The following is a 17,893-nucleotide window of genomic DNA, read 5'->3' as shown; positions in this document are numbered from 1 at the left end:
AAAAAAAAAAAAAAAGAAGTCATCTACAGAATGGTCTCATCAATGGAAGATGGGCCTTTCCAAGGAAGATACAAATTCTTTCTCCTAACTCAATCTATTAGGGAAATCATTAAAAAGAAAGCTCTACAAATCTATCTACTTGATAAGTACCAAGTAAATAATTATTCACCTCTTTAGGTAAAGTTGTCTGCTAAAATAATAAAAGGATCTCTGCTGAAAGGATTTTTTTCCAGTTTCAAAGACCTGTCTATTCATAGACTATTGGGATTTATTTAGACCATGCCCTCATAAACTCTTCAGTCTAAATAAATCAAATACAAAAGACAAGACCTGGTAATTTTCAGAATTCAAATTACTGATTTTATTTTTTTTATTTTATTTATTCATGAGACACAGAGAGAGAGAGAGAGGAGCAGAGACACAGGCAGAGGGAGAAGCAGGCTCCATGCAGGGAGCCTGATGTGGGACTCCATCCTGGGTCCCCCTTCCTGGGCTGAAAACGGCGCTAAACCGCTGAGCCACACAGGCTGCCCAAATTACTGATTTTAAATATGTTTACGATATGATAAAGGCCAAAGACAAGTTGCAATCTATAACATTCAGAGACAGAATCTGAATTAGGTATAATATTTAACATCCCTGCTCCAGGTCCTTAGCATTTTCACCTTCATGAAGTTATGCAGTTTACTATGTTGCTGCTTAAACCATAAATCTTATTAAGTGATTTTTTTTCTAATTAAAATCCTCCTGAAGGAAATGGGAGTATAAATTAACACAATCTTTCTGGAAGAGAATTGAGCAATGCACCTCAAAACTGTTTTGGGGGGCAGCCCGGGTGGCTCAGTGGTTTAGTGCTGCCTTCAGCCCAGGGCCTGATGCTGGAGACCCAGGATCGAGTCCCAGATCGGGCTCCCTGCATGGAGCCTGCTTCTCCCTCTGCCTGTGTCTCTGCCTCTCTGTGTGTGTGTCTCTCATGAATAAGTAAATAAAATCTTTTAAAAAAAAAACTGTTTTGAGGTTGTTGTTTTTTTAATGTTCTTTTGGCTTTCAAGAATGGCTGGAACCAAAAGTTTAAATGATGTTTACAAAGCTCTGTCTCTCTCTCTCTCTTCATGTTTTGGCTATCTTTGACTCCGTTCAATATTCAGCCAGACTCTCAACACAGTAGGAAAATGAACATTGGCAGTCCCAGCTAAGTCAAAGTATCCCACCTTAGTCATCCTTGTAGAAAGAGAGTATCTTGTTCCTTCCAGAAGAAAAGATGCAGGGATGGCTCTAATTAGCCCAGTTTAAGATAGAGAGTGGGAGTAACTAGTACTAGCATTTTCCCTGGGACTACAGGAAAGAGAAGGCTGCTTCCCAAAGGAAAGAATGTTGAACAAAAAATTAACATATGTCCATACAAAAATACATATCCTTTGATCCAGCAATTCCACTTCTACAAATTAAAACTTACACTATTATTGTGTGCCAAATTTTTAAATTTTATTTAATATCAATTAACATATGGTATATTATTAGTTTCAAAGGTAGAATTTAATGATTCATCAGTTGCATATAATACCCAGTGCTAAAAAAAAAAAAAAATACCCAGTGCTCATCATCACATCAAGCGCCCTCCTTAATGCCCGTCATTCAGTTACCCCAACCCCCTACACTCCTCCCCTCCAGCGACCTTCAGTTTGTTTCCCATACTTAAGAGTCTCTTATGGGGACACCTGGGTGGCTCAGTGGTTAAGCACCTGCCTTTGGCTCAGGTAGTAATCCTGGGGTCTGGGGATGGAGTCCCACATCAGGGTCCCTGCAGGGAGCCTGCTTCTCCCTCTAGGTCTCTGCCTCTCTCTGTGTGTCTCTATGAATAAATAAAGTCTTTTAAAAGAAATTTTTAAAAAAAGAATCTCTTATGTTTGTCTCTCTCTGATTTTATCTTATTTTATTTTTCCCTCCCTTCCCCTATGTTCACCTGTTCTTTTTTTTTTTTTTTAAGATTTATTTATTTATTTATGATAGACACAGAGGAGAGAGAGAGAGAGAGGCAGAGGGATAGCAGGCTCCATGCCAGGAGCCCGACGCGGGACTCGATCCCGGGACTCCAGGATCGCACCCTAGGCCAAAGGCAGGCGCCAAACCGCTGAGCCACCCAGGGATCCCCTGTTCATCTGTTCTGTTTCTTAAATTCCACATTTGAGTAAAACCATATTGTCTTTCTCTGGCTACCCTCTAGTACCATCCATCTATTAGGGTTTCTCTAATACCCTCTAGTTCCATCCATCTCATTGCAAATTATAAGATTTCATTTTTTTGATGGCTGAGCAATATTCCTCTGGTATATATACCACATCTTAATCCATTCATCTGTTGATGGACATCTAGGCTCTTTCCATAGTCTGGCTAATGCAGACATCGCTGCTATAAACAGGGGTGCAGGTGCTCCTTCAAATCACTATTTGTATCCTTTGGATAAATACCTGGTAGTACAGTTGCTGGGCCCTAGGGTAGTTCTATTTTCAACTTTTTGAGGAACCTCCATATTTTCTTCTAGAGTGGTCGTACCAGTTTGCATTCCCACCAACAGTGTAAGAAGGTTCCCCTTCCTCCATATCTTTGCTAACATCTATTGTTTCCTGACTTGTTAATTTTAGCCAATCTGACTGGTGTGAGGTGCTATCTCACTATGGTTTTGATCTGTATTTCCTTTTTTTTATTTTTTTAAGATTTTATTTATTTATTCATGAGAGACACAGAGAGAGAGGCAGAGACACAGGCAGAGGGAGAAACAGGCTCCATGCAGGGAGCCCGAGGTGGAACTCGATCCCGGGACTCCAGGATCATACCCTGGGCCAAAGGCAGGTGCTAACCCGCTAAGCCACCCAGGGATCCCCCTGATCTGTATTTCCATGATGCCAAGTGATACTGAGCATTTTTTCATGTGGTGTGCCAGACAATTTTTAAATAATTTACAAGAATTAGGGATCCCTGGGGTGGCGCAGTCCCGGTGCATGGAGCCTGCTTCTCCCTCTGCCTATGTCTCTGCCTCTCTCTCTCTCTCTCTCTCTCTCTCTCTGTGTGTGTGTGTGACTATCATAAATAAAAAAAATTAAAAAATTAAAAAATTAAAGAATTAATTCATTGGGCAGCCCCGGTGGCTCAGCAATTTAATGTCGCCTTTAGCCTGGAGGGTGATCTTGGAGACCTGGGATCACGTCCCACATCGGGCTCCCTGCATGCAGCCTGCTTCTCGCTCTGCCTGTGTCTCTGCCTCTCTCTCTCTTTCTCTCTCTCACTCTCTGTCTCATGAATAAATAAATAAAATCCTTAAAAAATAAAACAAAATAAAAACACAGCAGGGGCACCTGTCAGTTTGTCAAGTGTCAGACTCTTTATCTTAGCATCATGAGTTCAGGTCTCACATTGGGTTCCACACTGGGAGTGGAGCCTACTTACAAAAAACAAAAAACAAAAACAAACAAAAAACCCACACAGACTGCATAATTCATAAATGAATAGATTTATAATTTGTTTTATAATAAGTAAAATAAAACTTATAATATATGACATAGGGAAAAATATATTTATATTAATAGTAACATTTGTATGGTGACAGATGGTAACTAGACTTTCCGTGGGAATCACTTTATAGTATATGAAAACATCAAATCAGTATGATGTATCTGACACTAATGGGATATTGTATATCAATTATACTTCAATTTAAAAAAGAGAAAAAGGGGGGGGCAGCCCTGGTGGCGCAGGGGTTTAGCACCACCTGCAGCCCAGGGTGTGATCCTGGGGACCCAGGATCAAGTCCCACATCAGGCTCCTTGCGTGAAGCCTGCTTCTCCCTCTGCCTGTGTCTCAACCTCTCTCTCTCTCTGTGTGTGTCTCTCATGAATAAATAAATAAAATCTTTAAAAAAAAAAGAAAAAGAAAAAGAAAAAAAAGGGCAGCCCGGGTGGCTCAGTGGTTTAGCACTGCCTTCGGCCCAGGGCGTGATCCTGGAGTCCAAGGATCGAGTCCCCACATCAGGCTCCCTGCATGGAGCCTGCTTCTCCCTCTACCTGTGTCTCTGCCTCTCTCTCTCTGTGTCTCTCATGAATAAATAAATAAGAATCTTTAAAAAAATGATTATAATAATAAAAAAAAGAAAGAAATCACGCTGGTAAAAATGATACTTATAAATGCACACAAAAATCTCAAGAAAACCATCTGTTCAAATGTCAGTAGTACACCACTTCACATTCTCTCTTACTCTATCTCTCAAATAAATAAATAAAATCTTTATTAAAAAAAAAAAAATAGGAGATCCCTGGGTGGCTCAGCGGTTTGGCACCCGCCTTTGGCCCAGGGCGCGATCCTGGAATCCCAGGATCGAGTCCCACGTCGGGCTCCTGGCATGGAGCCTGCTTCTCCCTCTGCCTGTGTCTCTGCCTCTCTCTCTCTCTCTCTCTCTCTAATGAATAAATAAATAAAATATTAAAAAAAAAAAAAAAACAGGGCTCCTGGGTGGCTCAGTCAGTTAGGCGACTGCCTTTGGATCAGGTCATGATCCGAGAGTCCTAGGATCCAGTTCCAAGTCAGGCTCCCTGCTCAGTGAGGAGTCTGCTTCTCTGCCCCTTCCCTGGCTCATGTGCTCTCTCTCACACGCTCTCTCTCTCAAATAAATATTTATTTTAAAAATATCAATAGTATACCACTTCACACCCAGTAGGATGGCTAAAATCAGACAGATAACAAGAGTAGCAATTGCAAAGTCAAAGAAACCATATTGATTCTTTAAAGAGAATACCAAGTAGTTCACCATAGCTGAGGGTTACTTATGTGCCATTAGCTACTCACAAAATTTCCTTAAATCTTCAAATAATTTCTTCAATAGCTTCAAACCTCATGATCGACAAACACAAATAACTCTTGGCAAAATGGTGATTTCATCACACCATTTCTCTAAAATTGCCCATTAAAAATAAACAATCCCAGGGTGCTTAGGTCAGTCGGTTAAGCATTTGCATTCAGCTCAGGTCATGATCCCAGAGTCCTGGGATCAAGCCCCATGTCGGGCTCTCTGCTCAGTGGGAAATCTGCTTCTCCCTCTCCCTCTGCCTGCTGCTCCCCTTGTTTGTGTCCATTCTCTGTGTGTGTCAAATAAATAAATAAAATATTTTAAAAAATAAACAATCCCGGGATCCCTGGGTGGCGCAGCGGTTTGGCGCCTGCCTTTGGCCCAGGGCGCGATCCTGGAGACCCGGGATTGAATCCCACGTCAGGCTCCCGGTGCATGGAGCCTGCTTCTCCCTCTGCCTGTGTCTCTGCCTCTCTCTCTCTCTCTCTGTGACTATCATAAATAAATAAAAATTAAAAAAAAAAAAAAATTAAAAAAATAAACAATCCCTAGTGAGCCTCACATAACATGTGACCAGGAGACAACTGGTCTACAGGAGAGACCAGTTTTGCTGTTTTGATTGGATTTTTTTTAACCAGATGCTTTGGTAACTAATTACTGTTTAATCATTAGTAAAAAAAAAAAAAAAAAAAAAAAAAAAAAAAAAAAAAAAAAACAGACTCATCACACAAGGGAGTAAAAAGAAAGTGACAGGAGATCCTTAACACTCCCTTGACAACATTCTCATAGCTGCCTGTTGAGCCCAGCACCCAGCCATGGCTTGCCCCCTGGATCAGGCCACTGGCCTTCTTGTGGCCATCTTCCACCCACAAGAACTCAGGCAGGGAAGGTGACAAGTACATCCTGACCAAGAAGGAGCTGAAGGAGCTGACCCAGAAAGAATTCCCTACTGGCCTGATGCTGCAGGATGCTGACATTGCAAAGGTGATGGGGGACCTGGACCAGAACAAGGATCAAGCGGTGAAGTTTCAAGAATATATCACCTTCCTGGGGGCCATTATGTTAATCTACAATAACTTCAGGGGCTGAAATAAATCAGGAAGGCAGAGATACTCTCTGTCCCGCCTAAGTCAAATCCAGCAGTGGGTAATTGTACAAAATATCTTATTGTTAAAAAAAAAAAGGGAGGGAGCCTGCTTCTCCCTCTGCCTATGTCTCTGACTCTCTCTCTCTCTCTCTCTCTCTCTCTCTCTCATTAATAAATAAATAAAATACCTTTAAAAAAGGATAGCCTTTAGAAAACATTATTTCAGTTTAACTGTACAAATTAAATCAGTCCAGCTTTAGATGTTTGGGGACTTAAACTACTGTTTTTTAAAAACTACTTCAACTAACATTCATGCTTACTGAGTAATAAAAATGGTATCATTATTTGTTCAGATTAAAATCAAACAGAAAAGATGACAAAGCATTAATTAAAAACAAATATGAGCACATTTTCTACCGAACTTATTTTTCTTTTAGAAATAATAGAAAATGTGACACTTGTTTTTAGCTACACTTTGAGTTGTACATGAATGTTATGACCATGTTTCTAGGTAACATCAAAGTTTTGTCAATGCTGAAATCGTGGGTGGAAAACAGGTATAAATAAAAGATGCTGGGATCCCTAGGTGGCTCAGTGATTTAGCACCTGCCTTCGGCCCAGGGCATGATCCTGGAGTCCTGGGATTGAATCCTGCATCAGGCTCCCTGCATGGAGCCTGCTTCTCCCTCTGCCTGTGTCTCAGCCCCTCTGTGTGTCTGTGTGTGTCTCTCATGAATAAATAAAATATTTTTAAAAAAAGAAAGAAAATTGAAAGTGAGAGGAAAAAAAAACAGGAAAGAAACAAAACTCGAAAATAGTCCCTCTTCTACATGGCCACATGACTAATGAAAAACCAGGGGTTCTATAACCCTCTAGGAGAATAGGTCCTGAGGAAAACTAAATATCTCTCCTAAACTCTCCAACCCTTCTTCTATGCCTTCTTTTATTTTCTACTCTTCTAGCAATAAATTTCCCAAAACTCAGTCCTTGGTCCTCTATTCTTCTACGCTATACCAACTTTCTGGTGGTATTCAGTGTGATAGCTCTATTCTAATGACTCTCAACTCTTAGTGCCCAGCCCCTATCTGTCCCTCTTTCTGAAGAGGGATGGCTATTAAAGTAAATAAAACCCCATCATCTTACAAGACCACAAAGACAAATAAATGTTAAGAGTAAAATATTTTCTATCACAAGTATCCCAGACTTTCATGTTTGGAATTTTTGACATCACTTCTGACTCCTCTTTCCACTTCCCACAAGCCAGGGGAGTCAGGTCATAGTGAGCTTCTAAAAAGAAACAAAATAAATAGGACTCTGTGGGGCATATACAGCATATGACCTAGGACATGCATTTATCAAACTGGCTTTGGCCTCCCACAACTCTATGATAATGTTCTAAAGTCACTATCCTTATTATCAAGTCCATGAGCCTATTTGCCATAGACTGTTTGTGTACCCCAAAATTCATATATTGAAATCTAATCCTCAATGTGCTAGCATTTGGAGGTAGAGCCAAAGTGAAGGTATTTGGAGGTGACTACGTCCTAAGGATTCTGAGTGAGATTAATGCCCTTATAAAACAGGCCCCAGAGACTTCCCTTGCCCCTTCCACCATGTGAGGACATGATGGAAAGACCATTCTCTATAAGCCAGGAAGCCAGCCCTCACAAAATCTGAATCAGCTAGGGCCTTGATCGTGGACTTCACAACCTCCAGAACTGAGAGAAATAAATGTTTGTTGTTTAAGCCACTCAGTTTATGGTAATTTGTTACAGCAACCCAAATGGACTAAGACACTATTGTTAGTCCTCATTATACATGACATCTTCAGAGTTTTTGACATTCATCATTTCCTCCTCCTCAAAATTCTCTACATGCAAGGTTTCCATGATATCACATTATCTTGGTTCTCTTGCAATACCTCTGACCACTCCTGGCTATTACTGCTCTATCTACCCCTTAAATATTGAATTTTCCCTGGGCTCAATTCTTAGGCCCCTCCTTTTCATTCTATACACACTTCCTCAACAATCTCATTTTTTCTTTATATCTAACAATCAGGGATCCCTGGGTGGCGCAGCGGTTTGGCGCCTGCCTTTGGCCCAGGGTGAGATCCTGGAGATCTGGGATCGAATCCCACGTCGGGCTCCCGGTGCATGGAGCCTGCTTCTCCCTCTGCCTGTGTCTCTGCCTCTCTCTCTCTCTCTCTCTCTCTCTCTCTCTCTCTCTGTGACTATCATAAATAACTAAAAATTTTAAAAAACAGATTAAAAACATCATTAAAAAAAATAGACAGCAAAAAACCAAAAAGAGGGCTACCTAGGATGGTTCAGTCAGTAGAGCATGTGACTCTTGACTTCAAGGTCATGAGTTCAAGCTCCACATTGGCTGTGGAGCCAACTTAAAAAAAATAAAAAAATAAAAAAAGATATTCAAGTAAAAAAAAAAAAAAGTAAAAGGGATGCCTGGGTGGCTCAGCAACTGAGCATCTGCCTTTGGCTCAGGGCATGATTCCAGGGCCCTGGGATCGAGTCCCACATCAGGCTTCCTGCATGGAGCCTGCTTCTCCCTCTGCCTATGTCTCCTATGTCTCTGCCTCTCTCCCTGTGTCTCTCATGAATTAAAAAAAAAAATAAAATAATAAAGATAAAAGTAAAGTCATAGAAGGGATTTAACCCATGCAGTCACTATCAATTTTTCTTGGACAAATCTCAGTAAAAGTAGAAGAAAGTAAAAACAAAAAGAAAAATGAAGTTAGTTGGCAGGCTGGGTGGCTCAGTCAGTTAAGCGGTTAAGTATCTGCCTTCAACTCAGGTCATGATCCTAGAGTCCCAGGAAGGAGCCCTGATCAGCGGGGAACCCGCTTCTCCTTCTTCCTCTTCCCCTCCCTCTCTTCCGCTCATGCTCACTCTCACACGCTTGCTTGCTTGCTTGCTTGCTTGCTTGCTTGCTTGCTCTCTCTCTCTCTCACTCTCTCAAATAAATAAATAAAATCTTTAAAAAGGGACACCTGGGTGGCTCAGTGGCTGAGCGTCTGCCTTTGGCTCAGGGTGTGATCCTCTCTCTCACTCTCTCAAATAAATAAATAAAATCTTTAAAATATTTTAATATTAAAAAAAAGAATTCACTAAATAACTTCATCTCTTAAAAACAAATGATATTTCTAATTTCCTAAATAGTATGCAGTCATATGCAAACTTTCAAATTATCAAAATCAAACTGTCATAAAAATCAGTGGTTTTCCAGGTATGTTCTCCTCAGCATGACAGTGTATTATTATAAGAACACAAAACTGGAAACACATGGGATCCCTGGGTGGCACAGTGGTTTAGCGCCTGCCTTTGGCCCAGGGCGCGATCCTGGAGACCTGGGATTGAATCCCACGTCGGGCTTCCGGTGCATGGAGCCTGCTTCTCCCTCTGCCTATGTCTCTGCCTCTCTCTCTCTCTCTGACTATCATAAATAAATAAAAATTTAAAAAAAAAAAAAACTGGAAACCCATTAAATATCCAAAAATAAAGTTAAATGATAAAGTTAAATTGATATACCTATAAAATGTAATAATTCACCCACTGAGGCTCATGATATTTTCCTGAAATTTTATACAATAATTTTTCCTATGTCATTAAGGAAACATTAAGGAAAAAGTAAGAATACCATGAATATCTTTTTATCTCATAGCTTATTTATTTATTATTTTAAGTAGGCTCCACATCCAATGCGGGGCTTGAACTCATGACCCTGATATCAAGAGTCACATATTCTTTTTAAATGTTTTTTAAATAAATAAATAAATAAATAAATAAATAAATAAATAAATAAATAAATAAATGTTTTTTTTTTTTTAATGATAGTTAAAGAGAGAGAGAGAGGCAGAGACATAGGCAGAGGGAGAAGCAGGCTCCATGCACCGGGAGCCCGACGTGGGATTCGATTCCGGGTCTCCAGGATCGCGCCCTGGGCCAAAGGCAGGCGCCAAACCGCTGCGCCACCCAGGGATCCCAAGAGTCACATATTCTATTGACAGAGCCAGTCAGGCACTCCTATCTTATAGCTTCTCTAAATTAAGTTTTTCATTTTGAGATCATTGTAAAAAATAATTCCATTTCTCTTTACCTAGTTTCTGCCAATGATAACATCTTGTAAAATCACAGTACAATATCAACACCAAGATTAATACAATATTAATACAATCTATTTTTTTTTTTTTTTTAGATTTTATTAACTTATTCATGAGGGACACAGAGAGAGGCAGAGACATAGGCAGAGGGAGAAGCAGGCTCCTCACAGGGAGCCTGATGTGGGACTCGATCCCCGACCCAGGATCATGTCCTGAGACTAACGTAGACACTTACACTGAGCCACCCAGACGTCCTACAATCTACTTTCTTATTCAGAATGCCCCAATTTTAACTCTATTTATTCAGATGTGTGTGTGTGTGTTTATTTACTTCTAGGCAATTTATCACAAATGTAGGTTCATGTATCCACCACCTAGTCAAGATACAAAATAGTTCTATCACCATAAAAATTTCTCGATATTCTTTTATAACCACACTTTCTTATTGCTTTTTATATTTTCAGCAATCGTGTATTCTTTCAACACATCTTTATTAAACATCTACGATATGCCCAGCACTCTTCTTTGTATACAATTCAAATAGTATGGATTATTTTCTCGGGATCCCTGGGTGGCGCAGTGGTTTGGCGCTTGCCTTTGGCCCAGGGCGCGATCCTGGAGACCCGGGATCGAATCCCACATCAGGCTCCCGGTGCATGGAGCCTGCTTCTCCCTCTGCCTATGTCTCTGCCTCTCTCTCTCTCTCTCTGTGACTATCATAAATAAATAAAAATTTTAAAAAAAAATGGATTATTTTCTCCAGTTTGTAAAGGCAATTTTTCAAAAGACAAGGATTTTTGTCTTTCAATCCAATTTTAACATAGATATATGAAAAAATTCAACTGAAAAGTATTACTAATTGAAAACATAGTTTAGGAACAAATATAAAGTACACTGATTAATTCCAGGAATACTGTGGTATTCAGCATCATATTATCATAATCTGATTAGCTTTTAGAGAGATTTAGGTAATAAAATCATACTAACTTTCAAAGAAAGCTTTATAATAAAAATTTACAGAATCAACTAGGTTTATTCTTCACTTACAATTCAAAGTACACAGATTCAGTGGATTTTCTTCCAATAAATTTTTACAGAGGGCTTTACATAAAAAGGACTACTCAAAGGCTACAACTGAAGATATAAAAGTATTCAAATATCTAAAAAATTATCCCAAAGTAAAATATCTGTTCTTCAAAAGATACTGTTAAGAAAATGAAAAGGAAAAATCACAGATTTAAAGGAATTATTTGCATTCGAAATGTATCACACTCAAGTGTGAAGCCCAAGATGGGGCTTGAACTCACAACCCTGACATCAAGATCTGAGCTGAGCCTGCCTTTGGCCCAGGGCATGGAGTCCTGGGTTCGAGTCCAGCATCAGGCTCCCTGAATGGGGCCTGCATCTCCGCCTCTCTGCTTCTCTCTCTCTCTCTCTCTGCTTCTCTCTCTCTCTTGCCTGTGCGCACACGAATAAGAAATAAAATCTTAAAAAAAAAAAGAAAAGACCTGAGCTGAGATCAAGAGTCCCATGCTTGGGGTACCTGGGTAGTTCTATCAGTTGAGTGACCAACTCTTAAGTTTCCACTCAGGACATGATCTCAGGGTCATGGGATCAAGCCCACTCGGTGGGGTATCTGCTTCCCCTCTCCCTCTCCTTCTACCCCTTCCCCTGTGTGTGCTCTTTTTCTTTCTCTCTCTCTCAAATAAATAAATTGTATTTTTTTTTAAAGAGTGAGATGCTTAACTGATGGAGCCACCCCAGTAGCTCTGTATTTGAAATTTTTTTAAAAAACACCTTAATAATAATAAGCTAAACAATCTTATAGAAAAGAACAAAAATTTGATGAGACTTTATTAAAAATATTCAAATGCAGTTAAGTATATGAAAAGGTCATTAATATCATTAGTAACCAGGAAGATACAAATCAAAATCATAAGAGATACCGCTACATATCCACTAGAATGGCTAAAAAAAATAAAATATTTTTAAAAGAAGGTAAATTTATTACATACAAATTATACTCCAATAAATGTGACTAAAGAAAATTATCCCAAGTAAAAAAGTTATAACAAAATCATACATTTTTACTATATAGATTGTATGATTTATAAAAGCTTTCGAATTTTGTTACTTAAAAAAATAATCTTCTGGGCACCCTGGGTGGCTCAGTGGTTTAGCACCACCTTCAGCCCAGAGTGTGATCTTGGGGACCAGGGATAGAGTCCCATGTCGGGCTCCCCACATGAATGAATGAATGAATGAATGAATGAATGAATGAATGAATAAACAAATAAATAAATAAAGTCTTTTAAAGAAGAATAATAATAATAATCTTCCCTGGGATAGCTAACTAGCTTTAGTCAGTAAAGCATACAACTCTTGATCTTGGAGTTGTGAGTTCAAGCTTCATGTGTGGAGTAGAGTTATTAAAAGAATAAAAAGTCACCTGTGTGGCTTAGTCAATTAGGTATCTGATTCTTTTTTTTTTTTTTAAGATTTTATTCATTTATTCATGAGAGACACAGAGAGAGAGAGAGAGGCAGAGATACAGGCAGAGGGTGAAGCCCTTATTTCAGCTCAGATCATGATCTCAGCATTGTGAGATCGAGCCCTCCATCAGGCTCAAACACTGGGTATGGAATCTACTTAGGATTCGATCTCTTCCTCACCCCTTTGCCCCCCCCCCCACAAATAATAAATAATAATAAAATAATCTTCCCTTCCCCTGCTGTGGGATGGTGCGTAGTCATGTCAGCCTTGGGTGGAGTGGGAGTTGTAAGAACCCAAGTGAACCAAGAAAGGAGTCCATGCGGGAAGGATCATTCAAACATGTTCAGCCCAAGCACTGAAAGGAAGGTGTCAACACAGAGGGGCAACCTGGCATGGCACACTGGTGTGAACAGAATGAAGAGGATGTCTTCACATTAAAGCAGTACAGGGACGCCTGAGTGGCTCAGCAATTGAGCGTCTGCCTTTGGCTCAGGACATGATCCCGCAGTCCCAGAATCGAGTCCCACATCGGGCTCCCTGCATGGAACCTGCTTCTCCCTCTGCCTGTGTCTCTGCCTCTCTGTGTGTGTGTGTGTCTCTCATGAAAAAATAAATAAATAAAACCTCTGCCTCTGCCTGGCTCTCTCTCTTATCTTTCATGAATAACTAAAATCGTAAATAAATAAATAAATAAATAAATAAATAAAGCAGCCCAATGTGGAGTATCAGAGCCTTAAGTGGAGTGAGAAGTATATCTACAAATAGTGAGAAAGCTAACATGGGGAGTCAGAGTCAGAGCAGTTGAAAAAAGTATCCTTTCTGTATTGGGACATCCTGGTATGTGCTGTTAGATTCTGAAAGGGGCAGGGGCGTGGGAGGGATAGAATGAAGAATTAACAGAAGGAAAAAAGGCATCAAGGAAAGGAGGGGGTGGTAGCAAATATGAAAGTTTGGTTAAATACAGGAAGATTGAACAAATACGTAAATATATTAAGGATAATGGAAGCCAGATTTCTATCAGAGGAGAGTATTACAAATATGAAAAGAACTGGAGTATTGTACTGAAATTGGAGATACTAACACTAATATTCACACAAACTCATCCTTTTAAATATGTACAGATAAATAAATACAGATGTAAGTGTGTTTGTGTGCATGTGTGTGTGTACACATACATCTATGTATTCCCCCACTTCATCCATTAAAAGGGTCTGGGAGAATTAACAACCCAACAGCAACAAACATACTAGCACTGAGATTGTACCTTCAAAATGTCATTCTCGGGAAGCCTAGGTAGCTCAGCGGTTGAGCATCTGCCTCCAGCTCAGGACATGATCCCGCAGTCCCAGAATCGAGTCCCACATCGGGCTCCCTGCATGGAACCTGCTTCTCCCTCTGCCTGTGTCTCTGCCTCTCTCTGTGTGTGTGTGTCTCTCATGAAAAAATAAATAAATAAAACCTCTGCCTCTGCCTGGCTCTCTCTCTTATCTTTCATGAATAACTAAAATCGTAAATAAATAAATAAATAAATAAATAAATAAAGCAGCCCAATGTGGAGTATCAGAGCCTTAAGTGGAGTGAGAAGTATATCTACAAATAGTGAGAAAGCTAACATGGGGAGTCAGAGTCAGAGCAGTTGAAAAAAGTATCCTTTCTGTATTGGGACATCCTGGTATGTGCTGTTAGATTCTGAAAGGGGCAGGGGCGTGGGAGGGATAGAATGAAGAATTAACAGAAGGAAAAAAGGCATCAAGGAAAGGAGGGGGTGGTAGCAAATATGAAAGTTTGGTTAAATACAGGAAGATTGAACAAATACGTAAATATATTAAGGATAATGGAAGCCAGATTTCTATCAGAGGAGAGTATTACAAATATGAAAAGAACTGGAGTATTGTACTGAAATTGGAGATACTAACACTAATATTCACACAAACTCATCCTTTTAAATATGTACAGATAAATAAATACAGATGTAAGTGTGTTTGTGTGCATGTGTGTGTGTACACATACATCTATGTATTCCCCCACTTCATCCATTAAAAGGGTCTGGGAGAATTAACAACCCAACAGCAACAAACATACTAGCACTGAGATTGTACCTTCAAAATGTCATTCTCGGGAAGCCTAGGTAGCTCAGCGGTTGAGCATCTGCCTCCAGCTCAGGTCATGATCCCGCGGTCCCAAGATTGAGTCCCACATCGGGCTCCCTGCGCAGAGGCTGCTTCTCCCTCTGCCTATGTCTCTGCCTCTCTCTGTGTCTCTCATGAATAAATAAATAAAATCTTTAAAAAAAAAAAAATGTCACTCTCCACTAAAAGGATCCAGGCCTCCCAAGGAAGCAGGGGTCCGGAGAAATAACCAACTGCAGGACTAAGGCAGGTAGAGTACAGAATAAATCTGTGCTAAAAAGTAAAGACATGCTCAAAGAATGATGGAGGCGCGTCAAAAAGACATAAAAGCCAGCCTATGGGGATCCCTGGGTGGCTCAGCGGTTTAGCGCCTGCCTTTGGCCCAGGGCGAGATCCTGGAGTCCCGGGATCGAGTCCCAGGTCCCGCGGCGGGCTCCCGGCGTGGAGCCTGCTTCTCCCTCCTCCTGTGTTTCTGTCTCTCTCTCTCTCTCTCTATGTCTATCATGAATAAGTAAATAAATAAATCTTTATTTTTTTAAATAAATCTTAAAAAAAAAAAAAAGCCAGCCTAATGGGCTCTCATTAGCCAAACGAGGAACAATCTAAACATCAAAATAAATAGTAACAATATAATCCACTAAAGAAACATTCATACAAATAGAAATACAGGAATACATTAGTCAGATGAGGAACAAGATCTTATCATAGTTTCAAAACACTCCACACAAAATTATTTATCTACAGATACATACTAACTTTATAGCAAGGAACACTAGCAGGCATTGCTTACATCAAGTAATCAAAATGAAAATCACAGATAGATAAATTGAAATTGTGTACCACCTGATAGGCTGTATCACTTTTGTGATATTTCACCCAAGTACATAACCTGTACAGATAATCCCAAATTGAGGGGCATTCTACAAAATAACTACCCTGTAATCTTCCCAAGTGTCAAGGTTATGAAAGTCAAAAGAAGATGGAGGAATTGTTCCAGAATGAAGAAGACTACAGAGAGAAGACAAGTAAAAGCAACAAAGCAACATGTAATTCTGAATAGGGTCCTTTTACCAGCAGTAAGATTAATGGTTAATGTTGATTAACAATCACAAAGCCTGAACCAGTCGAAAACTAGATGGAGTACTGTTATCAATACAAATTTCCTGATTTTGATAATTGTATTGTGATTAAGTAGGAGAATATCCTTGTTTGTAAAAAAATGCATACTAAAGTATTCTGAGGTAATAGGGCATCAGGTCAGCATCTTCCTCTCAAATGGTTCAGGAGAAAAAGTTCTTTGTACTTCATTTGCAAGTTTTCTGCAAGTTTGTGATTGTTTCAGTTTTAAGAAAAAAAAAAAAAAAACAAGGGGCGCCTGGGTGGCTCAGTAGTTGAGCATCTGCGTTCAGCTCAGGCCCTGATCCCAGAGTCCTGGGATGGAGTACCGCATGGCAAGCCCCTCAGGGAGCCTATTTCTCTCTCTGCCTATGTCTCTGCCCCTCTCTGTGTCTCTCATGAATAGATAAATAAGATACATATTTTTTAAAGATGTTATTTAAAAAATAAAATAAAGATTTTATTTATTTATTCATGAGAGACACAGAGTGAGAGAGAGAGGCTGAGACACGGGCAGAGGGAGAAGCAGGCTCCATGCAGGGAGCTCATGTGGGACTCAATCCCAAGACCCCAGGATCACTCCCTGGGCCGAAGGCAGGCGCTAAACCGCTGAGCCACCCAGGGATCCCCCAATAAAATCTTTTATAAAAAGAAAAGAAAAGAAAGTTGGTAAAAATGAAACAATATTAAAAATAAACTGTGTTTCTTCATATTGTTAATCTTGGTAAAAGACACCAGACTACGCAAAATTACTAGGAAAAAGGAAAATGTTGGAGCCAGAAGATACTTTAAATACAGCCCAAGCCCTTCTCTTAACAATCGACCTCAATCAGGTTGTGAGTAACGAAAGATTAAAATATATAAAAGGTTCTCACTAAAGGAAGTTATTGAAAGAGTCATAGTGAAAGGGAAAGGGACAGTTGAGCACTACAAATGGCTGTAACCATCGGCAAAACAAAATCTCAGCATCTCCTCTGAAAGATGAAGGAACTATCTGCTGCTATCTAAAATTCCCTACAAATGTGCAACCGGGCACGGCAACCCGGGTGGCTCAGCGGTTTAGCGCCGCCTTTGGCCTGGGGCGTGATCCTGGAGTCCCGGAATCGAATCCCACGTCAGGCTCCCTGCATGGAGCCTGCTTCACCCTCTGCGTGTGTCTATGCCTCTCTGTCTCTCTGTGTGTGTCTCTCTCTCATGAATAAATAAACTCTTAAAAAAAAAATGTGCAACCAGAATTACCCTGAAACATTTGTGCTTCTTCCCAGTTCAATTTATTACATTATGCTCGGCTTTATACAGTCATATAAAGGAATGCAAGTACAAAGTTAAACGTGCACGAACCCTGAATTTTCTTAATTTGCAGAAGTCCTTGACGAAACTGAAATACAATGTATTCGACAAACTGTTCCTTATGAATAAAGTTCTGTGATGAATTAAAATAATGAAAACACACGTTAAACACGGCGTGTCACCTATACCCAAAAGACCCTTTTTGGGCAGCCGGGGTGGCTCAGAGGTTTAGTGCCTGCCTTCAGCCCAGGGCGTGATCCTGGAGAACGGGAATCGAGTCCCGCATCGGGCTCCCTGCATGGAGCCTGCTTCTCCCTCTGCCTGTGTCTCTGCCTCTCTCTCATGAGTAAATAAAGAAGATCATAAATAAATAAATAAATAAATAAATAAATAAATAAATAAATAAATAAATAATTTTTTAAAAAAACCTTTTTAATCCAAAAAAAATTTTTTTTAATCCACACTTTAACGTGAAACAAGGCTTTCAGCGAGCGATCGGCTAACTGTCCTTACTTAAAAGATAGGTGTTCAGACACTGAAACGACTGTCCTATCCGTCCTGAAAGAACAGGGAGCATTTCCTAGAAATGTTTAAGAGTGCAAGGATCCTGTCCCCCTCCCCGGTACCACGCGTTCACGGGGGGGGGGGGGGGGGGGGGGGGGGGACGAGGCAGACTCCCCACAACGCAGGGGTGAGGTAGCGCCGGACGGTCGCCGCGTTTCCTTTAAGGAGAGGACAGGCGCCTGCGTCCCTCGTCGCTCACTCAGGATGCAGGGCACAAGTTCATCCCTGAGGAACTTAGCACAGTCGGCTCCCGCCCC

The 17,893-nt window shown here is 40.3% G+C and overlaps 1 protein-coding gene and 1 pseudogene across 3 annotated transcripts in view; one reads left to right on the top strand and one right to left on the bottom strand.

Annotated features, from left to right (window-relative positions):
* SBF2 (SET binding factor 2) overlaps positions 1 to 17,893 on the bottom strand; it is a 466,812-nt gene that overhangs the window by 448,316 nt on the left and 603 nt on the right. The window lies entirely within an intron of this gene.
* LOC112926988 (protein S100-A6 pseudogene) lies at positions 5,653 to 5,926 on the top strand (annotated as a pseudogene).

Source organism: Vulpes vulpes, chromosome 11, assembly GCF_048418805.1.
Source record: "Vulpes vulpes isolate BD-2025 chromosome 11, VulVul3, whole genome shotgun sequence".
NCBI lineage: Eukaryota > Metazoa > Chordata > Mammalia > Carnivora > Canidae > Vulpes > Vulpes vulpes.
This window is presented reverse-complemented; position numbering and strand designations above follow the sequence as displayed.